The sequence below is a fragment of the Bos javanicus genome, chromosome 22 (assembly GCF_032452875.1).
Source record: "Bos javanicus breed banteng chromosome 22, ARS-OSU_banteng_1.0, whole genome shotgun sequence".
NCBI classification, from domain to species: domain Eukaryota; kingdom Metazoa; phylum Chordata; class Mammalia; order Artiodactyla; family Bovidae; genus Bos; species Bos javanicus.
In genome coordinates, this window is record NC_083889.1 from 36,524,463 (window position 1) to 36,550,888 (window position 26,426).

Below are 26,426 nucleotides of genomic sequence, written 5' to 3' on the forward strand. Positions count from 1 at the left end.
TAGGTTTCTCAGAAATCAAATGATACACGGGAGTGTCATTTGGTACTCAGCCAACATTTTCTAATGCTTTAGGACACTATTTGCTTAAAAACAAGAGAATGGGGCTTCCCAGCTGGCACTAGTGGTAAAGAACCTGCCTGCCAATGCAGGAGACATGAGAGACGCTGGTTCAATCCCTGGGTTGGGAAGATCCCCTGGAGGAGGAAATGGCTACCCACTCCAGTATTCTTGCCTGGAGAAACCCATGGACAGAGGAGCCTAGCAGGCTACAGTCCATAGGGTTACAAAGAGTCAGACTGACTTAAACGGCTTAGCACAGGAGAATGGAAAGGGAAATATACCAAATGTCCAGTCAAGAAGTTCCAGCTGGGGCCTTCTTTGTCATCCTTCCCTGGTCATACTTCACCCCTCAGTCTTGATCCTCCAGGCCCCTCTTTTGAGTTCTCAAATACCCCCAATCTCATGCCCATCTCAAGACCTTTGTGCTTGATATTGTCTCCTCCTAAATCAAGGTGGTGTCAGCTCATATTTCACCTCCTCCAAGGCACCATTCTAGACCACTCAACCCTAAGTAATCTTCCTCTAACTACTCTTCCTAATTTCCTTCTTTAATGTCTTTATTACACTATGTAAGATTATTTCCTCTGTTGATTTATTAACATTGGATTGTCTGACTTTGCTAGGATATAAGACATTCCATAAGAGTAGGGTCCTGGGATCTCTCTGTCTGTGTCTTTATCTGTATACAACACTCTCTAGCAGGTTGTGGCTGTAGGTTGTTATCATCATCCATAGGACACAGTTACTCTGCCCTGACCTGAGCCCTTGGCTGTGGGAAAGATAACTTTTCTCTTTCACAGAAAGACCAAGTTAGAACCTGATTCTAAGTTTGGATCCTTAGAAGGCTCTTTGAAGTAGCATCCCAGAAGTTATGAGTTTCCAATGCGATTTCTGCTGAACCTTGAGATTTACATGTTTGGTATTTGGTGGCGTTTATAGGAATTCCCTTTGGAGTTTTACCAGCTATAGCATAGCATTGGCTCAGTGTGGTCAGATAAAAGATAACTCTTGGAATTTGTTGAACTGCTTGAAATCTCAATTTTGGAATTCTGTTTTCCTAATTGTGTTCCTTAGGAACTGCTTCCAGTAAGCATTTATGGGTGTCTTGTATGAAAAATAAAAAGGAAAAAGGGGCATCTGGGCAGTAGACATTGTAGTGTCCCATTTACCTCGGGCGGGCACTCACAGTTTCCATGCATGACAATCTGAGTACTCTGTTGTACACACTTGCTACTCTCTGCCTGACCTCATTCTCTGAATATCCTATAGGGCAGGCTCAAATTGCCAGGGAGATAGTGACCCTAGAAGCAGCTCTCATTTATTATAGATGAGAGTTGGTGAATAAATATCCAGCTGCCTCATTCCTGACATGGGTCACCTCTGAAGCATCTTCCCATCAGTCCCCAAGAAGACTGAGTCCCCAGTTGCCCACAGGAGTAATGCCTGTGAATGCACCCGCATGGGCCTCCTTTCCTTTCCATCTTACTTTCTGTTTCCTTTCCTGGTGCTTTCTATAAATTTACCTCCCGTGTAAAACTGTTTGCCCTGAAATCCTTATCTCGGGATCTGCTTCAGGTGCAGTCTAATCCAAGACAGCATACTATGACTAAACATGGTTAAATAAACTTAGGAACTGAACAAAATTAAATAGAATATTTTTCTCCTGCAAAATCACTTGTCTTCTCTAATGTGCCTTGTGAATTTCAAGACAAGAGTTACCACAGTGTTTCCTTTATTTATCTGGCCACGGAGACTAAGGCAATGGTGCCCCTTTACCTGAGGAAGTGTGTGGAGTCAGTGAGCTTTAGAATAACACAGTTTAGGATCATTTATCCCCTCCTGATCACCCATGGTAGGAGAAGCTCTGTGGCTAAGACCTGGTATGTTTATATTTTTGCTTGGTGACATTTGCGTGGGTTTAAAGCTTCATGTTGGCAAAAAAAAAAAAAAAAAAAAAAAAGTGCTGTGAATGCAGTAGCATTCCCTCCACAGCCATCTACACACTCTCTTGGCAAAAAAAAAAGTGTGCACAGATTCCAAAGGAAACTGTTCTTTCTGTTCCTCTGTTCCCAAAGGAACATAAAATGGACAAGGCTTTCAAAATACCTTCCTCCCCAGGGTTACTCACCCACAGTCCTACAATTAATTTAACTTGGCAATTTTGGTCATCTCGTATCCTTCCTCTTTGTCATGTAGAAAGTCACAGGAGTAGAAATGAGCTGATGGGAACTGAAAAATGGATGGTTAAAGAGTTGAAAATGATGTGTCATTAATGAGTGCATTATTCACACTGTGGCATGGGATACAGATGTGAGGGGATCCTGGCACCTCAGTGTAGCAGGTGAGATGGATAGTGAACCCACAGTTACAAAAAGAATGACTCTTCATAAGTGTTCTAAATGAAAATGCAGGTTCCCAGGAGAGTGTTTAATGTAGTACCGGAAAGCCTTCCTTGAGTAAGTTGCATTCGGGGGAGACATTACAGGGTGAAGAGGAGGGATGAGAGTTGGTGGTGGTTCTAAGCGTGCAAGTAAGAAAGAGCCAGGCATTAGGGGAACTGACCAGGGGGATCAGATCTCCAACAGTGAGAGGAAAAGGGTAGGAACTCAATTGGTGAAATAGACATAGGCCAGATCAAGTACTTATATTCACTTTGTGAGATAAAATAGTAAACATTCCTTAGTCTCTGTTTCTTATCAATGAAGTAGGAATAAAGTAGCCAAATAGAGTTCTAATATTTAGTGAAATTAATACATGTAAATCCTTTAGCAAAATTTTGCACAGCATTGCATAGTAAAGTTATGAAACTATTTACATATCATCTGTGGTAATTCAGTTGGTTAGTATGAGAACCAGAACTGAAGCTCAGGCCTTTCTTACTGGAACCTTCCCTATGAACTGCCATGATATATTTCCTGGTTTGACTTTACATAGTGTTCCTCTAGGTGACACTTAAAGATCAAATTTTTTAAAATATTTAAGAAATGAGTATAGGGGAAAATGGTCACAAGATTTTTAGTGAGAAAGTGAATTCTGTAAACATTTATACACCATTATCCCACCTATTTTTTTAAATATTTACTTAGAAGACTAGATTTTTTAAAACTTAAAAATGTGAATGCATTGTTAGATAACAGAAGCATAAGTGATTTTCTAAATAAATTTAACTTAATAGCTTTTGTAATTGCCCCCCCGCCGCCCCAAGAAAAAAAGCCTGGTAAAGTTCCAAATTTTCTTCCTGGCCCCAATCTTAAGGATTACTCATTTCCCTGTTTCTGAAAAAAAAAAAAAATTATAAATGCAAGATTCACCTCCTACCAGGAACTGACTTAAAAGACTGTTAATTAAGCCCGAAAAGGAGTTAAAACTGGTTAACTCTGCATCTGGGTCCACTTGAAAGACTAAAGGGATGCTTTCCTGCTCTCAGGGGGAAGTCAACACAAAAGTACAGGAGTGGTCCACTTCCAGTCTTGGCAGGCGGACCTGTGCCCAGAGCATCAATGGTCAAATGGCTGGCGCAAAAAAAGAGTAACTGGATTAGCTTCCTGGCCTTTCTTAGTAGCTTAGCTCAAATGCTTAGGGCACTTCCCACAGTGCCTTGGACTCAGTACTGGGCTTGGGTAACACCTTGGAACATAAATCCTATATGTACCTGTTTTGAAAATGAAAGCCTGTGTTGTCCCAGAGAGAAAGCATGAGGACCAAGGCCCCACATTTCCCTTTAGAAAGGTGTTAGCCACAAACCTGACACCAGCATGCAGTGAGGAAGACGCAACAAAAGCATTCCTCAGGATTTGCCAGGAACACAAGAGCACATGATCCCTCCAGGATTTGAAGTCCATCTTCAAGCCCCCATCCATTCTTCTTCTATATACATACGTCAGCAGATCAAAATGTGCGCCACACTTACACATTCCGAGAACTGAAAAGGTATTTGGCAAAGAAATGTCAGCGGTATTGAGTCAGAGTGTTGATACAGCACATGCAGCTTTAATTCAGATTAGGATGCTCCAGCTGAAAGAAAATTGTGTAATCATGCCAGACTTCCACCCCCCCACACACAAAAAGATTTATCTGGAGTTGCCCAACCTTTGTGCCCGATCAGCATCTTTTGCAGCATCTGAAGGCATATCCCAGCGGACAGTCATTTATTACGAGCCTCCTAGGTGTCATATATTGCAAAGGCGTGCCTCAAAGGGGAGAAACTGGTCATTTTTTTTAGCAGTCTCTTAGCAAACATTTCTGAGGTAAACAGGGATTTATCTGAAGCTTAAGATAGAGGACGTGGGCTCCAGATGGTACTGGTGTGAGTGAAAACTCTTCAATAAAACAAAGCTGACCTTAGAGTGCAAGGAGCACGTTTTGGCAGATTATAGACCATCTGTCACTTGAATAATGTCTTCCATAGGAAATTGGGGGAAGTTATGGGCCTCTTTTTGAAGGTCTTGGTTCTGAAAGAATAAGCTCATGAGGCATTCATTGTTTTCAGAAGGTGGACCCACAGGGTACGGAAAAGGTGTGCTCAAACCCTAAAAAACTCATGACCTCCTTCAACAACCGTGATTAATCACTGCATTAAATAATAAATAGTGGACCTTTTCCATGTGTTGGTGTAAGAAACACATGTACAATGGTAGCCTTAATGCCTGGGACTCTAGAATTCCTGGACACACCTACTAGAGTTTTGTTTTGAAAGTCCCAGACATCTTAAGAGAGATAAAACATTTGTGAGGACTTTGACATCAGTAATCACGTCCAGGGTGTGCCTGGATTTAGACTCTAACGCATCACATTGCCTATATTTTTTCCATGGTGTACCCTTCCTTGCTTTCCGTCCTGGATGACTCTCGTCCACTGCCCAGGATTCTTCAGGGCAAAGCTAAGTGTTGCATCTTCATTTACCCATGACCTCCCCTGCCTCTGCTGATGACAGCCCCATCATTGTTATGCCACTGCCTTCCCACTAGACCGTGGGGACTTTGATGTCCGAGAATAAGTCTTACTCATCTTTCTACCCATAGTACCTGTCTCCATGGCCAGCACAGAAGAGACCCTGAAATGGATCTGGTGGAGAGGAACTAGAAAAGGAGAGAGACTTCTCTAGGATCTTAATCCAGCTATCTGTCAATTTAGTTTTTTCTTATTTTTTTGGTTTTTGGTTTGTTTTTATGTGTATGTTGACCGAAAGAACCATGAGAGATATTTGAAATATTGATTTTCTGGCAACATTTTGAAATAAAGTTCAGGGATCACCTGGTAAAGTTTCTGAAACCCAGAAAGGAGCAGTAGGACAGTAATACATTTATATAATATGTTATGAGAGTAAAAATTATATTTTATGTGGACTTCCTGCTATAAACAGGGTAGTGGTTAAGAGTACAGGTTTAAGCTCTCTGAACTTTTAGTATCATTATTTATAAAATAGAGATGATATATTCATCTCCATGTGTTCATTTTTTTAGCTAAACAAATGTTTGTGAACCACTTAAGTACATACATGACAAATAGTAAGTGCTTATAAAGGTTCACTTCAGTTCAGTCGCTCAGTCATGTCCAACTTTGTGACCCCATGAAGCACAGCATGCCAGTCCTCCCTGTCCATCACCAACTCCTAGAGTTTACCCAAACTCATGTCCATTGAGTTGATGATGCCATCCAACCATCTCATCCTCTGTTGTCCCCTTCTCCTCCTTCCCTCAATCTTTCCCAGCATCAGGGTCTTTTCCAATGAGTCAACTCTTTGCATCAGGTGGCCAAAGTATTGGAGTTTCAGCTTCAGCATCAGTCCTTCCAATGAACACCTAGGACTGATCTCCTTTAGGATGGACTGGTTGGATCTCCTTGCAGTCCAAGGGACTCTCAAGAGTCTTCTCCAGCACCACAGTTCAAAAGCATCAATTCTTCAGTGCTCAGCTTTCTTTATAGTCCAACTCTCACATCCATACATGACTACTGGAAAAACCATAGCCTTGACTAGATGGACCTTTGTTGACAAAGTAGTCTCTGCTTTTTAATGTGCTGTCTAGATTGGTCATAACTTTCCTTCCAAGGAGTAAGCGTCTTTTAATTTCATGACTGCAATCACCATCTGCAGTGATTTTGGAGCCCCCCAAAATAAAGTCTGACACTGTTTCCACTGTTTCTCCATCTATTTGCCATAAAGTGACAGGACCAGATGCTATAATCTTAGTTTTCTGAATGTTGAGCTTTAAGCCAACATTTTTACTCTCCTCTTTCACTTTCATCAAGAGGCTTTTTAGTTCTTCTTCACTTTCTGCCATAAGGGTGGTGTCATCTGCATATCTGAGGTTATTGATATTTCTCCCTGCAATCTTGATTTCAGCTTGTACTTATTCCAGCCCAGCGTTTCTCATGATGTACTCTGCATATAAGTTAAATAAGCAGGGTGACAATATACAGCCTTGATGTACTCCTTTCCTATTTGGAACCAGTCTTCTGTTCCATGTCCAGTTCTAACTGTTGCTTCCTGACCTGCATACAGGTTTCTTAAGAGGCAGGTCAGGTGGTCTTGTATTCCCATCTCTTGAAGAATTTTCAACAGTTTATTGTGATCCACACAGTCAAAGGCTTTGGCATAGTCAATAAAGCAGAAAGAGATGTTTTTCTGGAACTCTCTTGCTTTTTCCATGATCCAGTGTATGTTGGCAGTTTGATCTCTGGTTCCTCTGCCTTTTCTAAATCCAGCTTGAACATCTGGAAGTTCACAGTTCATGTATAGCTGAAGCCTGGCTTGGAGAATTTTGAGCATTACTTTGCTAGCATGTGAGATAAGTGCAATTGTGTGGTAGTTTGAGCATTCTTTGGCATTGCCTTTCTTTGGGATTGGAATGAAAACTGACCTTTTCCAGTCCTGTGGCCACTGCTGAGTTTTCAAAAGTTGCTGGCATATTGAGTGCAGCACTTTCACAGCATCATCTTATAGGATTTGAAATAGCTCAGTTGGAATTCCATCACCTCCACTAGCTCTCTTCGTAATGATGTTTTCTAAGGCCCACTTGACTTCGCATTCCAGGATGTCTGGCTCAAGGTGAGTGATCACACCATTGTGACTATCTGGGTGGTGAAGATCTTTTTTGTACAGTTGTGCTGTGTATTCTTGCCACCTCTTCTTAATATCTTTGCTTCTGTTAGATCCATACCATTTCTGTCCTTTATTGAGCCCATCTTTGCATGAAATATTACCTTGGTATCTCTAATTTTCTTGAAGAGATCTCTAGTCTTTCCCATTCTATTGTTTTCCTCTATTAAAATGTTAGACATTCTAATTATTAACCAATTACATATGTTTAGCATTTGGTAGTTAAATAGATTTAATCTAAAAGTATTTAGTGCCTAGTGTTATTCACTCTTTGCAACCCCATGGACTATAGCTGGTCAGGCTCCTCTGTCCATGGCATTCTCCAGGCAAAAATACTAGGGCAGGTTGCCATTCCCTTCTCTAGGGGATTTTCCTGATCCAGGGATCGGTCATGGGTCTCTTGCACTGCCAGCAGATTCTTTACCATCTGACCACCAGGGAAGCCCTGGTATTTACTTACTTTCAGTCCAGCAAAACTTTCCCTGGGTGCCTACTGTGTTCTGTGGTTAACTGTGCATAGGAGACTAGATTTAGGAAGTTAAATGGTTCTGTCACTGTAAAACTAAAAGGGAAGCAAATAATTGAAGTATAGTATAATATGTGCTATTAGTAGGTTCATTAACAAGGTGCTGTAAGGGAGATGTCAAGTAGTTTTTAGAGCTAGTAATGGTCAGTTGCTTGAGAGTGACTGCTTTGGAAGGCTGTGTTGAGAAGAATTCTGAGGATAAATCCAGTTTCTTTGCAAAAAAGTACTGTTGTCAGTCAGCAATGTCTGCCAGAAACAGAAGTGAGGGAATTATGGTTCAAGTGCCATGTTTCAATCATCAGAACTTCTCAACAGGAGCTGACATTTCATTCTACAGCATTACAGTCAGTCCTCAGTTCAGTCGCTCAGTCATGTCCAACTCTTTGCGACCCCACTCTTTGCGACCCCATTGATGGCAACATGCCAGGCTTCCCTGTCTATCACCAACCCCCAGAGCTTGTCCAAACTCATGTCCGTCGAGTCAGTGATGCCATCCAACCATCTCATCTTCTGTCGTCCCCTTCTCCTCCTGCCTTTAATCTTGACTGAAGACAGTCAGTCCTAAAAGAAGTCAACCCTAAATATTCATAGGAGGGACCACTGCTGAAGCCAAAGCTCCGATACTTTGATTACCTGATGCAAAGAGCCAAGTCATCAGAAAAGACTCTGATACTGGGAAAGACTGAGGGCAAAAGGAGAAGTGGGTGACAGAGGATGCGATGGTTAGATGGAATCACCAAGTCAAAGGGCATGAATCTGAGCAAACTCCAGGAGAGAGTGAAGGACAGTGGAGCCTGGTTTGCTGCAGTCTATGGGGTTGCAAAGAGCTGGACATGACTTACTGACTGAGCAACAACAGAAATATATTCTTGAGTTGAGGTAGGAGTAATACTAAAAAAAGCAGATACTCCTGGGTTTAAGTACAGACTTTTCTCTCTATGCTTTGTGTAAGTTACTTAGCATTTTTAAGCCTCATGAACCACAAAGGTGTAATGGAGGTAATAATGCATCCTTATTGTATAGATTGAATGTGAAAATACCTAGCAAAGAGTCCAGCGCTCAATAGGTATTTAAAGAATGATATTACTGTTTAATGATAACAGAGTTCCTAAACTCCATCTCCCAGTATGATGACATCTCAGCTTTGCTTTCTTTTCATTCAAATGACTCATCCCACTTGAAAGCACAGGAAGATGGTTAAGTATTTTTATCTCATTAAAACCACCACCCATTGAGCAAGATATGAAGAAAGGAGTGAATGAACTTGCCTTCTTTCTGTCACAAATTTTAGTGGCACAAATAATCCTCATTCCCAAAGATTACTTTTTCTGGTACATCTTGTCTTTTTCACAGCTAGAAAGGATTATGTCTCACATGGGTTCTGTAGATACTCAAATACACATTTTGGGTGCTTAGTAAGTGATGAAGATGAAAAGAGCCTAAGAAAATAAGATGACTGTTAAAAGGATTTCATTCAGGAGATAAGAGTTGTAAAATCATGAAAATTCAAATATTTGATGCTGGCATATTTCCTACCAGGCTTATTCCTCATGCAATCGTTCTTCTTCAACATCATAAGTAATAGAACAAACCCATATAGTTGAAAAATACGTGTATTTCAACCACTGAGAAATAGTTCATTTTATATACCATGCAAATAAACCTTATATCACAGAGTAGTTATAATATATTGATATTGGACACTTACCCTGTCCTTGATTGTACTATGAACATGAGCAGCATTATATTATGTGCTTATCTATAGTCCTTTGACATACATACTGCTATCTTCCACAAGTCACAGATGACAAAGTTGAGCTTTAGATTAACTTCAAAAATTTGAAGCTTGGTATTTCTGACTCCGAAGCCCATGTATTTCCCCCTTATCATTGGGGTCTACAATCTTCCCAATTGTGCATAGCTTCATTGTTTGTGAAGGAAACAAAGTAGTTTTAAAACCTCAATTATTTTCTTCATAATGTATCTCATTTATTAAGTTCAGACTTTATAAACAAGGTCTGCTTTAAGCAGAACACACCTGGGGTTACTCACAAATTATGAACATGATTGTGTTTAGCAAACTGATTACACATCATAATCACATTTCATAAATGGTGACTATAAGGATGAATAATCATTTGAATAAAAATATTTTGTGCTGTACATATTACTATGCAAATATCCACATTATCATTTCCAATACCTGTTCTTTTCTGTGTTCTTAGCCACGAAATCATTTCACAATGTTTTCTGGAATTTAGTTCATCATTATCAGTACATTACCAGCACTGTGTGAGTATTTGAGCACATAACATGTCCAAAGTAATGACTAGCCCTCTAATGGTTTTTCAAGTGTGGATCACTTCCTTTTTGGTTAGGTGAACAATGCTTTTGGAAATTAGTTGACATGAATAAATGGATGTATTACTTCTCAGCAGTATAGCCTTAGTTACAAAATCTATTGTCTACCATAAAAGGAAACTTCAGGCTACCATGAGTGGAGATCAGAGATCCCAAATAAATAAAATCCACAGCTGCCTTATCAAGTCAGATGTTTACAAAAACGTGGTCTAAAACCATGGAGGCTATATACATTACCTAATTAAACACATGTGTGACAGAGTCAGTAATGCAGGGTAATAGGTGTTTAAACTTTTCTCAAAGAAACAAGTCAACTGTGATCATTAGTTTATTACCAAGTCAAGGACAAGTGTTGAAATCCCTTTGTATCTGTTCTCAATGTAAAAAAAAAAAAAACAAAAAAAAACACGTTCTGTTCCATTTTAAGTATGTGGTTATCATAGATACTTGGCATGGTCGGGGAATATGGTATCCTAATTAATCCAAGCTTAAGTTTCTATAGATACCTTTCATGTCAGTGGTTGAAAGCAATACGACACTGAAAAAAATAAAAGGTTTCTTGCGGATTCTGGTTTTGGTTACGATGGAGTAAGCGCACTCTACCTTGTTTCTGCCACTGAAGGCAAACAAAATCCCAGGACAAGATGCACAGAACTTCTATCTGAGCTCTTAGGAAAGTAAGTGGTAGCAGACAGATTGAGAAATGAAGCCAAAGTGCTAAGTAAAAATGAGACCGTGAGTATCCTGGGGACTTCCCTCCCAGGTTTCCTAGCCTGGGCTCAAGGGCGACATAAATCCTGACACAGCACAGGAGCGCAAAAAGACACCCCTGCTTCTCTTTCCATGGAGCATGAGGTGGCCCCCTCAGGGTCAGAGAGGGTGGGGACGATCCCGTGCACATTTTCTGTTATTCCTTCCTCTCTTACTCCAGCCCACAGGCAAGTTTCAGTCCTGGAAGCTGAGATCATGGTCACAGGCAACAGAAGCTGACTTTAGGCAGGTACCTAAAACCCTGAGTGAGGAGAAGCCTTATCTCTTCCCAGAGGAACTGTGGCTTGAGGAGCTGGGGGAGGAACAAACGTGGATTTCATTTTTATTCCATATGCCTGTTGGCTTCAGAGGTGGACCCAGCTATAGAACCCTAAGAGCCAGAATAGTCAGTACAAACACTACATTTTATCTCACCTCATCCAGCTAAAATATTATCATTCCAATCTGTAATCAATATGAAAAAAAAAATGTTCATGAAATAGTTTACTTTTGAGGGGGTATTAAGTGGTCAAATCTTCCCTGGTGGTTCAGCAGTAAAGAATCTGGTTGCCAATGCAGGAGACTGGTTCGATCCCTGGGTCGGGAAGATCCCCTGGAGGAGGGAATGGCAACTCACGCCGGTATTCTTGCCTGGAGAATTCCATGGACAGAGGAGCCTGGCAGGCTAGAGTCCATAAGATCACACAGGGTCAGACACAACTTAGCAGCTAAACCACCACCACTGAGTAGTCAAAATCTCCTTGCTCCATGTGACTACAGGAAATATGGCTAGTCCAAACAGAAATGTACCGTTAGTGTAAAATACACGCCAGACCTTAAAATATATTCTTACACTCAAGTTCACCTCTTTTCTTTACTCTCTTTAATATGACTACTAGAAAATGGGAAATTATGTGTCTGACTCACATTTGTGTTGGATAGCAACTGCTGCAGATGCTCAATTTTTACTGTGAAGTGAAAGGAAGGATGGATACATGCTGGAGTCCTCCAGGACTGCTGCATGGAGAAAGCAGGCCTGGGAGTTGGTTAGAATTGGAATAGGTAGAGGCCTCAAAGGTATGCTTCCCAGGGGAGCAGGAAGCGATAGTGGCTTGTTGTGGGGAAATCAGGAGATCAGAGGGAAGAGGAGACTCCTAAAGTCTCCAGTGAGTATCTACCAAAACTTGCTTCCTAAATGCTTCTGAGACTGGCGAGCCTGGGAGGTCCGCCCCAGGGCACGTCCCTGACACCAGAGGCATCCTACTACGAAGGGGCAAGCCCAGGAGCCACATGACAGCATCTGTAGTGCTAACAGATGGTCCTCAGCTAAAGAACATGTGCACACTGGCATAACACAGAGACTCCTGAGATAGAATCTCATGTTGTTCCAGGAGCAATCAGGTCTGAACATCCACATTTTCTCACTAGGAAACTATGTTCTTTTGGCTTGACGGAGGAAAAGCTGTTTTGGGTGGCTGCCTTTTTCCCCTCAATTACGCTATGTTGTATGTTGAAAAATAATAACTCTGGCTTATGTTTATGAAAGGCTTGCCCTATGCCTGGGATCTTACCAGGGGCTTTATGTGTATTATCTCATTTGCTTCTAATGACCCTGTTCTATAGGTATTTTTATCAGTCCACTTTACACTGAGGAAGGAACAGCTCAGGGAAGTAAAGAAACATATTCATAGTCAAACAGTTTTAAAAGAGGTAGAGGAAAATGGGGATCTAGTGTTGACTGCCTCCTAACAAGCCCAAGATTCTCTGACTTAGCAAGGCTATGAACTCACCAGTGGGTTGGTTTTTCAGCTACTTTTCAGTCTTGAATGCCCATTCTAAGCTTAAACAGCTATGGGGGAGGGCGGGGGGCGGAAATCAGTTCTTTTTCCAGCCTGCTGGAATTCAGCATCTGCTTGATTCTCTGTGCACTTCACATATGAAGGTGAGCTCTCAGCACATTGGTTATTTCACACATTTGAGCCTGGCAAGGAGATCTGTGCCATTCCTCTGCTTCTAGGCAATCGAGTCTTGTTCTATGGCTAAGGACACTTCTCTGGCGCAGGGCAAATTTCCAATCATGATGCATCTCGGTTCAGGAGCCCTCAGAGATGTCCCCTTTGGGCGTGTGTGCTCGCTCCTCACTCTGAACTCATTCTCAGCCTTGAAGGCTTTGGGGATCTGGAAGAGCCCCGGCCTCTTCCTAAGCCTTGCACAGTGCAAGGCACCAAGTCTGTGCTTGACCAACTTGAAACTGATGCTAGTTTCTCTGGCCACATGCACCTACCTCTACCATCATTGTTGTTGTTATTTAGCCACAAAGTCATGTCCAACTCTTTTGCAACCATAAATATGTATTAAACTGTCCCAGCATCTTAAGTCTCCTGGATATAAAATTAAAGAAGGATGCTAGGCAAGGTAGGGTAGGAAGGACACATAAGCAGTGAATATTTCTAGGGAGGCAAGAGAAGAGTCATGAATTCATGATATATCACAGCCTAGAATCAGAAGCCAAGGGAATTCAAGTGTGGGAACAACCTCCATAGGGTTAGGGTTAGGGTGCTTCTGGAAGTCTTCCTGGAAGGGCTTGATTGTGAATTTCCTAACTGGGTGTTTTTCAAACTGTGGGTCATGACCTAAGTGTCAGGAAATCACTTTGGTGAGTCATGACCAGATTTTTTTTAATGAAATCAAATTGAAAATAGCAGAGTGTATTACTGGCTCACAGCATATAACATAATCTTTCTGAGGACAGGGATCCCAAAAAGTTTCAAAACATTGTGCTATCCTTTGACTTGAGAGAGGTTGCTCTATGCCTACAATTCTAAATCCACCAGTCACTGTTGAAGATGATCTTCTATTCTGCTAGGGATGGAGATGTGGTACAACTTTCCTGCCCTCAAAGAAACAACGCTCATCTTTCTGTTGTGTCTATTCCTACGTGAGATACAAGCTATTCTATATGTAGTCCAGGCTCTGAAGTCAGGCAACTGAAATACATGATCAGCATTTAATTTTCACCTAATCCCCTTCTAGCCTTATTATAACCCAACAAAGCCGGGCTCATCATTTCCTCTGTACTGATAAGAAAACTCAGGGTCAGGATGAAGGTGTTACTAATCACTTGCCAGGAAGTGGCTGAACTGGGTCTGAACCTACTCTGATTTGACTCAGGTGCTAGTCTAAAACCACTATGCCACCAGCAAATAGTCCTTTTTTTTTAACTTGGAGTTTTTGTCGTGGAATTATATATTCCACTTAACCAGAGCATAGGCAGTCCATCTCCATTTGGGGCCCTCCACAGTGAATCCTTAACTTTGTGCCAGAGTTTTCTCCCAAAATTTTATCGTGGTAAAGTATATATAACATAAAATTTGTCATTTTAATCACTTTTAGGTATAAAGGTCAGTGGTATTAAACACACTCATAATGTTGTGCTCACATCACCACCATCCATCTCCAGAACTCTGTTCCATCCCAGTGACCTGAGTGAAAAATAGCCCCCATTTCTGCATCTCCCCAGCCTCCAGAAACCATCATTCTACTTTCTCATTTCTATGACTCTGACTGCTCTCAGTTCTTCATATAAGCAGCATCATACAGTATTTGCCCTTTTGGTGACTGGCTTATTTCACTTAGATTAATGTCCTCAAGTTTCATCATGTTGTAGCATGTGTCAGAATTTCCTTCCTTCTTAAGGCTGAATAATGATCAATTGTATGAATATACTGTATTTTGTTTGTCCACTCATCTATCAATGAATACTTGGGTTGTTTCCATGTCTTAACTATTGTGAATAATGCTGCTGTGAATATGGGTGTACCCATGTCTTTGAGACCCTGCTTTCAATACTTTTGGGAATATAACCAGAAGCAGGATTGCTGAATCATATGGTAATTTTGTTTTTAATTTTTTGTTTCTCCCAGTAAGTCTGTCATTTTATATTTCCACTGACAGTGCACAAGGGTTCCAATTTCTCCATTTCTTCATCAACACATCACTTTTAAAATGTTTTAATAGTAGCCATCCTTATGGGTTTCAGGTGGCATATTGGAATTTGGATTTGGATTTCAGGTATGCAGATGACAGCACCCTTATGGCAGAAAGTGAGGAGGAACTAAAAAGCCTCTTGATGAAAGTAAAAGTGGAGAGTGAAAAAGTTGGCTTAAAGCTCAACACTCAGAAAACGAAGATCATGGCATCTGGTCCCATCACTTCATGGGAAATAGATGGGGAAACAGTGGAAAGTGTCTGACTTTATTGTTTTGGGCTCCAAAATCACTGCAGATGGTGACTGCAGCCATGAAATTAAAAGATGCTTACTCCTTGGAAGGAAAGTGATGTCCAACCTAGATAGCATATTGAAAAGCAGAGACATTACTTTTCCAACAAAGGTTCGTCTAGCCAAGGCTATGGTTTTTCCTGTGGTCATGTATGGATGTGAGAGTTGGACTGTGAAGAAGACTGAGCGCCAAAGAATTGGTGCTTTTGAACTGTGGTGTTGTAGAAGACTCTTGAGAATCCCTTGGACTGCAAGGAGATCCAACCAGTGCATTCTGAAGGAGATCAGCCCTGGGTGTTCTTTGGAAGGAATGATGCTAAAGCTGAAACTCCAGTACTTTGGCCACCTGATGTGAAGAGTTGACTCATTGGAAAAGACCCTGATGCTGGGAGGGATTGTGGGCAGGAGGAGAAGGGGATGACAGAGGATGAGATGGCTGGATGGCATCACTGACTCGATGGACGTGAGTCTGAGTGAACTCCGGGAGTTGGTGATGGAGAGGGAGGCCTGGTGTGCTGAGGTTCATGGGGTCGCAAAGAGTCAGACACGACTGCGTGACTGAACTGAACTGAACTGAACTGAATGATTAGTGAGACTTCCCTGGTGGCTCAGATTGGTAAAGCATCTGCCTACAATGAGGGAGACCTAGGTTCAATCCCTGGGTCGGGAAGATCTCCTGGAGAAGGGAATGGCAACCCACTCCAGTATTCTTTCTGCACCGCGCCCCGCCCCCCACCCCGCCACCGAAAAAAAGCGGCCCTGCTTATTTAACTTATATGCAGAGTACATCATGAGAAACGCTGGACTGGAGGAAGCACAAGCTGGAATCAAGATTGCTGGGAGAAATATCAATAACCTCAGATATGCAGATGACACCACCCTTATGGTAGAAAGTGAAGAGGATCTAAAAGCCTCTTGATGAAAGTGAAAGAGGAGAGTGAAAAAGTTGGCTTAAAGCTCAACATTCCGAAAACTAAGATCATGGCATCTGGTCCCATCACTTCATGGGAAATAGATGAGGAAACAGTGGAGACAGTGTTGGACTTTATTTTTCTGGGCTCCAAAATCACTGCAGATGGTGATTGCAGCCATGAAATTAAAAGACCCTTACTCCTTGGAAGGCAAGTTATGATCAACCTAGATAGCATATTCAAAAGCAGAGACATTCCTTTGCCAACAAAGGTCTGTCTAGTCAAGGCTATGGTTTTTCCAGTGGTCATGTATGGATGTGAGAGTTGGACTGTGAAGAAACCTGAGTGCTGAAGAATTGATGCTTTTGAACTGTGGTGCTGGAGAAGACTCTTGAGAGTCCCTTGGACTGCAAGGAGATCCAACCAGTCCATCCTAAAGGAGATCAGTCCTGGGTGTTCACTGGAAGGACTGATGTTGAAGCTGAAACTCCAATACTTTGGCCACCTGATGCGAAGAGTTGACTCATTGGAAAAGACCCTGATGCTGGGAGGGATTGTGGGCAGGAGGAGAAGGGGATGACAGAGGATGAGATGGCTGGATGGCATCACCGACTCGATGGACATGAGTCTGAGTGAACTCCGGGAGTTGGTGATGGACAGGGAGGCCTGGCATGCTGAGGTTCATGGGGTCGCAAAGAGTCGGACATGAGTGAGTGACTGAACTGAACTGAATGATTAGTGACATTGAACATCTTTTCATGTGTTTATTGATTATTTGCATATCTTCTTTGGAGAAGTGCCTACTCAAATCTTTTGCTCTACTTCAAGTCAAGATTTTGTTTGTCATATGTGGTTCAGTTTTAGGAATTCTATATAGATCCTGCACACTAATCCCTTATCAAATATATGATTTGCTAATATTTCCTCCCATTTTAAGGGTTGATTTTTATTCTGTTGACAATGTCTTTTGACATACAAAATTATCTACTCTTCATGAATTCCAGTTTATTTTTTTAGTTGCTACCTTTACTTTACATGTTATAACCAAGAAATCATTGCCAAATCTAATACCATGGTGCTTTTGTCCTATGTTTTCTTGTCAAATGTTTATAGTCTTAGGTCTTTGATCCATTTTTGAGGTTTTTTTTTTTTAATGTGGTATAGGGTCCAGTTTCATTCTCTCGGCTGTGGACACTCAGGTTTGCCAGCACCGCTTGTTTAGAAGACTGTCCTTTCTCTACTGAATGATCTTGGCACCTTATTGGAAAATAAATGCAAATAGTTTTTAAGCTAAGTTTGTCATGCAGCAGTATGATTTTGTAAATGCCGTTGCCATTGCTCAGTAAGACTGAATTACCTTCTGTTATCTATCTTTGCAGGCTTTTAAATTCCCATGTTATTTTTTCAAAGAACGTAGCTCTGCAATTCCTAGTTTCAGATCTGAAGTGTTGTTTTCTCATCTCAGTCCCATCTCTTGACTAGATCATCCACCTCTCTTTAGCTTCACTGTCATCACGCAGTCCATGCCACCACCGTCTCTTGCCAGACAACCTATAATAGCTTCCCAACTGGTCTTGTCAGTCTAGTCTCTTACTATTTTCTTTGAAATGCAAATTCCATAAATCCACTGCTCATGATATTTCAATGGCTCCTCTTTGCTCTTACAGTAAGCACCGAATTTGTTAGGGCGGCTGTCTGTTACCGTAGTTCTGACCATCCTCTCCTCTCCAGCTTTACTTTGTACCATGCTTTTGCTCTTATCATCAAGCAGGTCTTCTTTCAGTTCCCTTCTTCCGCAAGTGCCTTGCACATGCGGTTTCTCTGCCAGCATCACTCTCCAGACCACTCCCTGTTCCTGTTATCTAAAGAACCCCTGTCCTTCCATCAAATCGCCGCTGATTTCATTAGCTCCCAACAGAAAAATTCCCCGTCCTCCTTGCAGACAAATAACATTATAGCATCTCAAAGCACCCTGAGTCTTTACTTCATAATACTCTTCCTTGTAATTTTATGTTTATGGATGCAAATTCTCTGGTGGGGGTTTCCATGCACCACTGGACCATTAGCTCCATAAGGAAAAGAATTGTGTCTATCTTTTGCCCCCAGGACCTTGCACAATGTCCAGCTCATAGAAAGCAGGACACTCAGCATTCAACTTATCTGACCTCTCTAGAAGCAGGTGCCCTTATTTGACCAATTGTCTCAGCTCAGGGGGAGGTAGTCAAGGGCAGATCTCTGAGGGATTCAAGAGTCAGGTTAGCAGTAAGAAGAGCCTTCTGAGTGTAAATGTTGATGTCTCGGAGCCCCGGTATTTATGGTTTCTCCTTTATTTGGTCTAGACACAAGACATTCCTCCATCTCCTTTGGGTACTGCTATTTCCTTGTTTAGGAGTTTAATTAAACCTGCTCCTAACATGTTGGGGGGAGGAGCGGTGTCTGGTTTATGGCTTTGAGGGAAATGTTAACTGTGCATAGCTTTGCAGCGATAGGATTTACTGTGTGTATAATACTCAGATGGATTTGCATGGGCCTCCATTAGCCCAGTCCCCACTTCAAACTGTCTCCCTGGCTATCTGTCTCCCAAAGGATCTAAGGGTAGAAAGTAGAAAACAACAAACAAACAGAGATAAGACTTCTCCATGAGCAGTGACATCTTTTCCAGGCAAGCCTCTTATCCTAGCAACCACTGGGGCATGTTGAGGGGATACTATTAATAATAATGAAAATAGTAGTAATAATCACAATAATTATTATGCTATTTTAGCACTTACTGAGCTTTTGTTATATGCCAAGTGCTTTGCCAGCATTATCTAACTTAATATTTCCCAACACCCTAGGAGGGACTCCACTTCATTTTATCCAGGAGTAAACTAAAATTTAGAGAAATGAAGGTCTTTCCTCAGGACCACATATGAAGCAACAGGTGGTGAAGGGACTCGAAACTGGGTGGATGATGTTCCAGTCCCATTGCTCTTGACCACTGTTTTATCTTCGCTTTTTCATTACTTAGTCATCCCTTTAGTAAATCTTTTCTTTTTAGGCATTTATTGTATGATGGACACTAGGGGTTCAAAGCAAGATAAGTTATAATGATCCAGTCCCTGGAGAAGTTCAGCACCCGGGATGGAGGGGTATATAGCATCTTCCTCCCTTCCTTGCTGACACTAACAGAACACTTACTGGGAACCAGCTCTGAGCTAAGCCCTGTGATAGTCTCAGAATTCTCCCCAGGTAGGTGCTGTTATCATACCCTTTCTACAGATAAGATGAAGGCCCGAGAGAAAGTACTCAAGGGCTCACCAAGAGAAAGTGACTGGCTGGGACATGACTTCAGCTTTATTTGGCTTCGTCAAATGTCTGTGCCTGTCCCTACAAAACTGAATTACAGAAATGTGGAGAATGCACATACAAGAGAAGCTGCAGTACACTTTGAGAGTTCAGGGTAGGATGTGCTTAATTAGGTCTAGAGAAGCTAGAGGAGACTTCCTGAAGAATACTAAATCTAGAGAGGAAGAAAATGTAGATTGTTCGGGGAAGCTGTCCTTTCTGCCTTCCTGATTAAATATATTCCTCATCTGGCAATGAGTGAGGTTGGAAGGGAAGTGAAAGCCAACAGGGAGGCACTCCTAGAAGGCATATTTGTGTTCAACGTATAGAACTTTCTGATAATTATTCCAGACTAAGAGTAGGATTGATTGTTTGAGAAGTGGTGAGTCCCCCATTATGGAGGCTTGAAGGTGGCCTGGGTCTACATGGGGAGATTCAGATACTAGATTAACAGTCAGATGAAGTCAAGGATATCCAATTTGGTTGTGCATAAGAATTGATGGGTGATTTGAAATACCAGTCCTTGTGTCTTCCGTCTACATATTCTGATTCAGTGGATCAGGACAAGGTCTCAGCCTTCAGCATTTTAAACAAACTCCCCAGGTAATGTTGAAGGACCTGGTCATGGTGAAGGCACACTGCCACAAGTGGGCTCTGCTGCTGCTGCTGCTAAGTCACTTCAGTCGGGTCTGACTCTGTGCGACCCCATAAACACTGAGGTTCTCTGAGCAGTGTTTCCTAGCATGTATCTCACAGACCATTCAATCTGTAACAGGAGTTGACAAACATTTTCTTTCAAACAACAGATAGTGAAGGATTTCGACCTTTTAGGCCATAGGGTATCTGTCACTACTCAAATTACTGTGTAGTGTAAAAGCAGCCATAATATATAAATGAATGTATGTGGCTGTGTTCTCACAAAATTTTATTTATAAACATATGTAATAGGTCAGATTTGGCTATGGGCTGTAGTTTGCTGACCCTTGACCTATAAAAATTAGTGCTATATAAAAATGAGTTTGTGAAAGTATATAAGCTATATACTTTTCATGAGAAATCTTGGTGCCTTGGTAGCATCTTAAAAGTTCTGAGAAGGCCTGAGAAGTAAAGAGACTTGTTTAGTTTTGGTTGACTCAGAATTTTTCAAATTCATTTTACCAAAGAACCTCCTTACCATATATAACACTGCTATCCTCTTAGAACTGGAGTTTCAGAGAACACACTTTGAGAAATACTTATTCACACTTTACAAGTAGACAAGATACAATTTGGGTAGACTGTCCTCTGAGAGGTTAGGAAGAAATTTTCCCTAGAATGTGTGCTTCACCCAGATCACTGTTGTCTAAATTGAACCCATGTAAGGCAGTGTCCTTGACTTAGGGTGCCATATACAGATTAAAATGTACATGGGTTAATTGGTTCCTTCCTCGGGAAGGTGGTTTTGAAAGCAAGTGATGGAGCAGAAGAATGGAATTATTTGGACAAGATCAAAGAAAAGACATCTTGGAAAGGAAGGAGCAGATAGGGGAATAAATAGTTATAATAAGAATTATTAAATACTTGCTGTATATCTACCACTATACTGAGGCCTTTATCTAGATCCGTGGTTCTCACAGAAGCAATTTTGCCTCCCATGGGAACTTTGACAACAGAGACATTTCTGATTGTCAGGTCTGGGGGCATAGGGTATTGCACTAGCGTCTGCTGGGGGGCCAGGGATGCTGCTAAATGTCCCACAATGCACCACACAGCCTCACCTGTACCCTTAGCAAGGAATTGTGCAGCCCCGGATTTTCATAATGCCTCTTTTGAGAAGCTCTGACCTAGATCATCTCATTTCTTATCTAACTTTGTGAGGTACTGGTATTATTTGTGCTTTTAAGACATGAGGACACCAAGGCAAAGACTTTCTCACTTTCTCTAGTTAACAACAGTGTGTGCCCACTCGTAAAAGCTTACGTTCAGTTGACTGTGGCAAAAACAGTTTTCACTTCCATGGCCACATAGCCCATGACTTTAAGAGGTCTTTCCATAGATCCTTCATGTCACCAACCCCTTTCCCTACCCCCATTCCCTTTCATTTGCTGCTCTTGATACCTTAGTAACATTCAACTTTATCCATCCTCTGAACATATATCTCTGGCAACCACTGAAACACTCCTTATTTAAGTGTTAAATGGCCGGCCGGCCTGTTTATGTTCAGTTAGGTTTGTAACACCAGGCAAATTATTTTGACCTGTTGGTTTTGGTTTCTGTAAATGGAAATGATAACAGCGCATGCCCTTCCTACTTTGATTCTATTTGATTCAAACATCAGCTATTGGACTCTGTTTGAAACATGGGGTATCCAAAGAATGCACAACCCCCCAGGGAGAGCATGCTGAGTGAATGGGATCTTTAAGGAGGAAGTAAATTCTTCTTTTTTTTTTTTTAATAAGCCTGCCCAGCTCCAGTTTTTCTAGCAGTCTGCAAGCATGCTGCAGAGTGTGTGAGTGGGCTTAAGAGGGTCTGGACAATATCACCAAAGGGCAGTTCTTAGCCTGATATTTGGTCTGGGGATAAGGAGGGCTAGAAGTACTTGCATGGCAGCACAATACAACGTTGAAAGTTAACCTAAACAGAATTCTGGGGTGAACGTGACAGAAAGCTGTGAAGAGACATTCTCAGGGCCCAGCACTATGAGTTATCCTCCTCTCTGTAATGAAGAAACATGGATCCCTTGTGCTTTATTTTCATCACTGCTAATTTGAACAATCAATTTCAGACAATCCATGAATAAGGAGGTTGTTTCTGGGAAGATGATACCCCATGGATTGTCATTAAGCACTGAAACCAATACTCAGAAAATAAAAATAATGCAATGGCAGGAACATTCATGATGACGCATCATAGTGACAAGGTCTGAATATGGCAGAGTTGCAAACTTTGGGCCTAGAAGACTGGCTTTCCCTTTATTCTCTCTCATCTTCTGCTCCTCTCAGAGATGTCAGCTCTTTTTTTCTCTTTCTATTGTACTGACTCTGGCTTTTCAATTATTTCACAGTAAAAGAAGATACTTCTAGAATTGGAAAGTACAGAGACGCCACAATTGTAATGAAATTTCTTTTCAGAGTCTCAGATCCTCCTGGGTACTAGTGACTGTCAAACACTGTGCCCTTGGTACTCACAAATACCAGGAGTTAAAGAGTGTAATAAGAAATGTCCCATAAATGGTCATTCCACATCTTCCTAACCATTAATAAAATAAATATTGTGATGTCAGTTGGTTTGAGGACATCAGATTGGGGGGAAGAACAGGGGACATGAGGGCACATGCCCAAGGAGACTCATGGAGGGTGACCAGCATGTCTGAAGGAAAAAGTGAGGTTGTTCAATTATTTCATAGCAAGAGATATGTCATATTTTATGGATATTTGTAATAAGTTGTATTTTCCTGCCAGTATTCTTGGGCTTCCCTTGTGGCTCAGCTGGTAAATAATCCACTTGCAATGCAGGAGACCTGGATTCGATCCCTGGGTTGGGAAGATCCCCTGGAGAGGGGAAAGGCTACCCACTCCAGTATTCTGGCCTGGAGAAGTCCATAGTTCATGTATAGTTCATGGAGTCGCAAAGAGTTGGACACAACTGAGTGACTTTCACTTTCACATTTTCCTTGACTACTAAATCCCATTCCTGTTTTGCTTTCCTTAAGCCTTTTCTTTATAGTTTATTGAACAGCAATAAGGGAAGTACAAAGACCTATAATTTGGAAGAGATAAAACTTGAGATTTGTATCTTGGCTCTGCCTCTAATTACCTGAGTGGTTGTGGGCCAGTCACTTAGTTCTCCTAGGTCTTAGTTTTTTTAACAGCTCAAATAAGGGCTTCCCTCATGGCTCAGCAGGTAAAGAATCCACATGCAATGCACAAGAGTCTGGAGATGCAGGTTTGATCCCTGGGTTGGGAAGATCCCCAGGTTGGGAAGATCCTGTGGAGAAGGAAATAGCAATCCATTCCAGTATTCTTGCCTGGAAAATCCCATAGATAGAAGAGCCTGGTGGACTACTGTCCATGGGGTTGCAAAAGAGCAGGACACCGCAGCACGAAAACAAGCAAGGAAATGTTACTTATCTCATTGGATTCTTTTGTGAAATAAAGGAAATGATGTATGTTAAGTGCCTAGAATAAACTAGGCACTCAAAAATGATAACTGTTATTCTCAGTCAAATAGAAGTGAAATTATATTGATGCTCCAATGAAATAGCTCTGTTAAAATACTTAGCCGCTTCTCATGAAGAACGGCTCCTTGTACCTGGTAATGAGCAGCAGACATAAGTGATTAGAATTTCAGTTTGTCATTTTTTTCTTGGTAGACCTCTGATCATTCAAAGTTGGAAGATACAGTGCAAAAGGAAAAAAGAAAGAAAGACCTCAGGAGTCCCACAGTAAATAGATTTACAAGAATTTAAATTTGATTGTAAATAAACTATTGCTAAAAGAATTCTTGTAAACACAGGGTTAACAGTCCTTAGGAGGCTAGTTGATCTGTTTCATGTTATCATTTCTTGGTTCCTTAAACTCAGTGACTCAAACTGGGCTGCCCTCTTAGCCTGGGAAATCCCTAAAGCGGAAACTGGGGGTGGGAAGGAGGGGAAAGAGCCCCTTTGTGATTTTCTCAAAATGAATCACCAGTGATTAGAGCCAATTCAATTTTGGATTCGTTCAACTAAGTCACCTTGAAAAGTGGAAGCACCTTTGCCTTTCCCTTTTCCTTTCTTTGTTCTCCAGCCAGCCAGAACCCCCTGGGTCCACCACACGCCCTCACCTCTTACACAAAGACCTTCAGAACTGGGAAGTCTCAGCAGCCTCCCTGGGGAAGAACCCTTTGCAACGCCCCTCCCCCTCCATTTCCACCCTCCAGTCTTTTCTGGCAGGTGCTGGTTGACTCAGTTTTCCATCTGGGCAATTTTGGAGTTTTGCTTTTCCTCTCTTTCAGTAACCCTGTTGTTGTTCAGTCTCTCAGCCATGTCTGACTCTTTGCGACCCCATGGATTGCAGCATGCCAGGCTTCCCTGTCCTTCACTATCCCCTGGAGCTTGCTCAGACACATGTCCATTGAGTTGGTGATGCCATCCAACCTTGTCACCCTCTGTTGCCTCCTTCTCCTCCTGCCCTCATGAGTTGGCTCTTTGCATCAGGTGGCCAAAGTATTGGAACTTCAGCTTCAGCATCAGTCCTTCCAATGAATAATCAAGGTTGATTTCCTTTAGAAAAATGCAGTTAGCTAGCTCCTTATTCACTGGAGTTAGTAAATGTCTGGGTAGGTAAAACTACTCCTCGTGGTGAAGAGACTCTGAGAGTCCTTGGTTGATTGTATTAAAGGCAGCGGAGGCTCTTTGCACATGTCTAAGTAGACTCTCGTGCTGGCTAGAACACTCAGGAAGATGACAGAAGCAAACAAAGGCATCTGGTGGGATTAGATTGGGATAGGCTTCCGGAATCGTCTATTACGACCACTTAGGGATGTGGTGGAGGGAGAGTAGCGATGATTTTCCTTCCCTTCTTCCTACTTTCCCTCTGTTTCATTGAGTAGACGAAATTGTGTTTGAAGGAGGGTAAAAATGATACTGGGACAGAATTTTTTTTTTCTGAAACACAATTTTAATATTCAGTTCTGCATGATTTGATTCAGCCAACCGTGCCTGAGCCTCAACTCTGGGAGGCAGGCACCTGGCATACAGGTCCCATCCCTGCCTTCCTGGAGCTGCCTCCTAGGAAGGAAGATGCCTATGCTAAAAAAACAACTGCCTTTTCCATCCTAATCAAGACATTGTGAAATCATGGGTCTGATGTGTTAGCTACACTGTTATAAATGCACATTAAAATAAATGAATGAGCAGATGAACCTCTTCCTCCATGTACCACATACCCAGTGCACCTCACATATGCTCAGTGGCGGGTAGACCACCTATGGGGAATCAATGCTGTACAATGCACTGCAGGTAGGTACATGACAGAGGTCTCTGCAGAGGCTGTGTGCAAAATCAGGAAGGAGGAGCGAGGCAAGAAAGATAGAAAATGGGGGACAGAGAACTTCTCTGCAGATTCTGGGCTGAGATTCAAAACATAAATGGAAATCTGCTAGGGAGTCCGGGGGAAAGGGGACTTCAGACAGAAGGAGCAGAGTGCGCTAAATTTAAACTACTAGGGAAAGGAGTAAAAAATTGATGCATTCATTCAACAAACATTTAATTTCAAACCACATGTCTGTTTGCTAGTTTTCTGCAAGGTTTGTTCTGGAAGGATCCACCAGGAAATGTGATAAATGGTGTTGCTCACAATCTAGTCATACAGGCAATAGGCACATATGCAGATACAGGTATCCAGAGACAAGCATTCTTAGAGAGTATACGATCAAGGACCAAAATAGCAGCGCTGATAAATTACTGTGAGGTCTGCAGATAGCACTGGCTGAGAAAGGCTTCCTGAAAGTGAGGGACTGGGAAGAATAGGGTAAATTTGGAGAATGGAGGAAACAGTTCAGATAGGAGAAATAGGTCAGGAGGGGCAACTGCAGTTACAGGGACAGATCTAACCTGTCTCCACCCCTCGACCTCTAGACTGAAGGTGGGCACAGCTGTCATCCAGGTTCTTAACCCAGTGCCCTGGATAGATGTTAAAGGCTCTGTGACTCCCCAGACATGGATGCAAATAATTTTTGAATTCATGTCTGCATTTTTCAGGGGAAAGTATTTCTGATTTTTATCTGATGCTCCAAAGAGTAACACGCAGTTGCTCAGGGGTTTCTGCAAATCTATTCTAATGTGCCTTTATTATGTTGTTTTTTTAAATCTTGCTCTTTTTTTCTTTACAAAGAGAATCCAGCTGTCACAGACTTGAAGGGAAGCAACATTTCTCAGAGTGATCAGATTAATTTGCCCAAGGTCCCTTGGTTGAAGTGCCTCCCCAGTGAGATTAGACTCTAAGGCCCACCATGCACTTAACCACCACGATACACTGTTCACTCTCACTCCCCATGGAGCAAATCTGCTCAGGTCCCTGGTGGGCAATGTCACCTCTACTGCAAGGGCTTCTGATACTCTCAGCTTGTGAAACAGCCCTCTGAGCGATAGGC

At 41.9% G+C, this 26,426-nt stretch overlaps 1 long non-coding RNA gene across 8 annotated transcripts in view; it reads right to left on the bottom strand.

Annotated features, from left to right (window-relative positions):
* The window catches only part of LOC133235248 (uncharacterized), a 318,764-nt gene that overhangs the window by 39,742 nt on the left and 252,596 nt on the right, over positions 1 to 26,426 (bottom strand). The window lies entirely within an intron of this gene.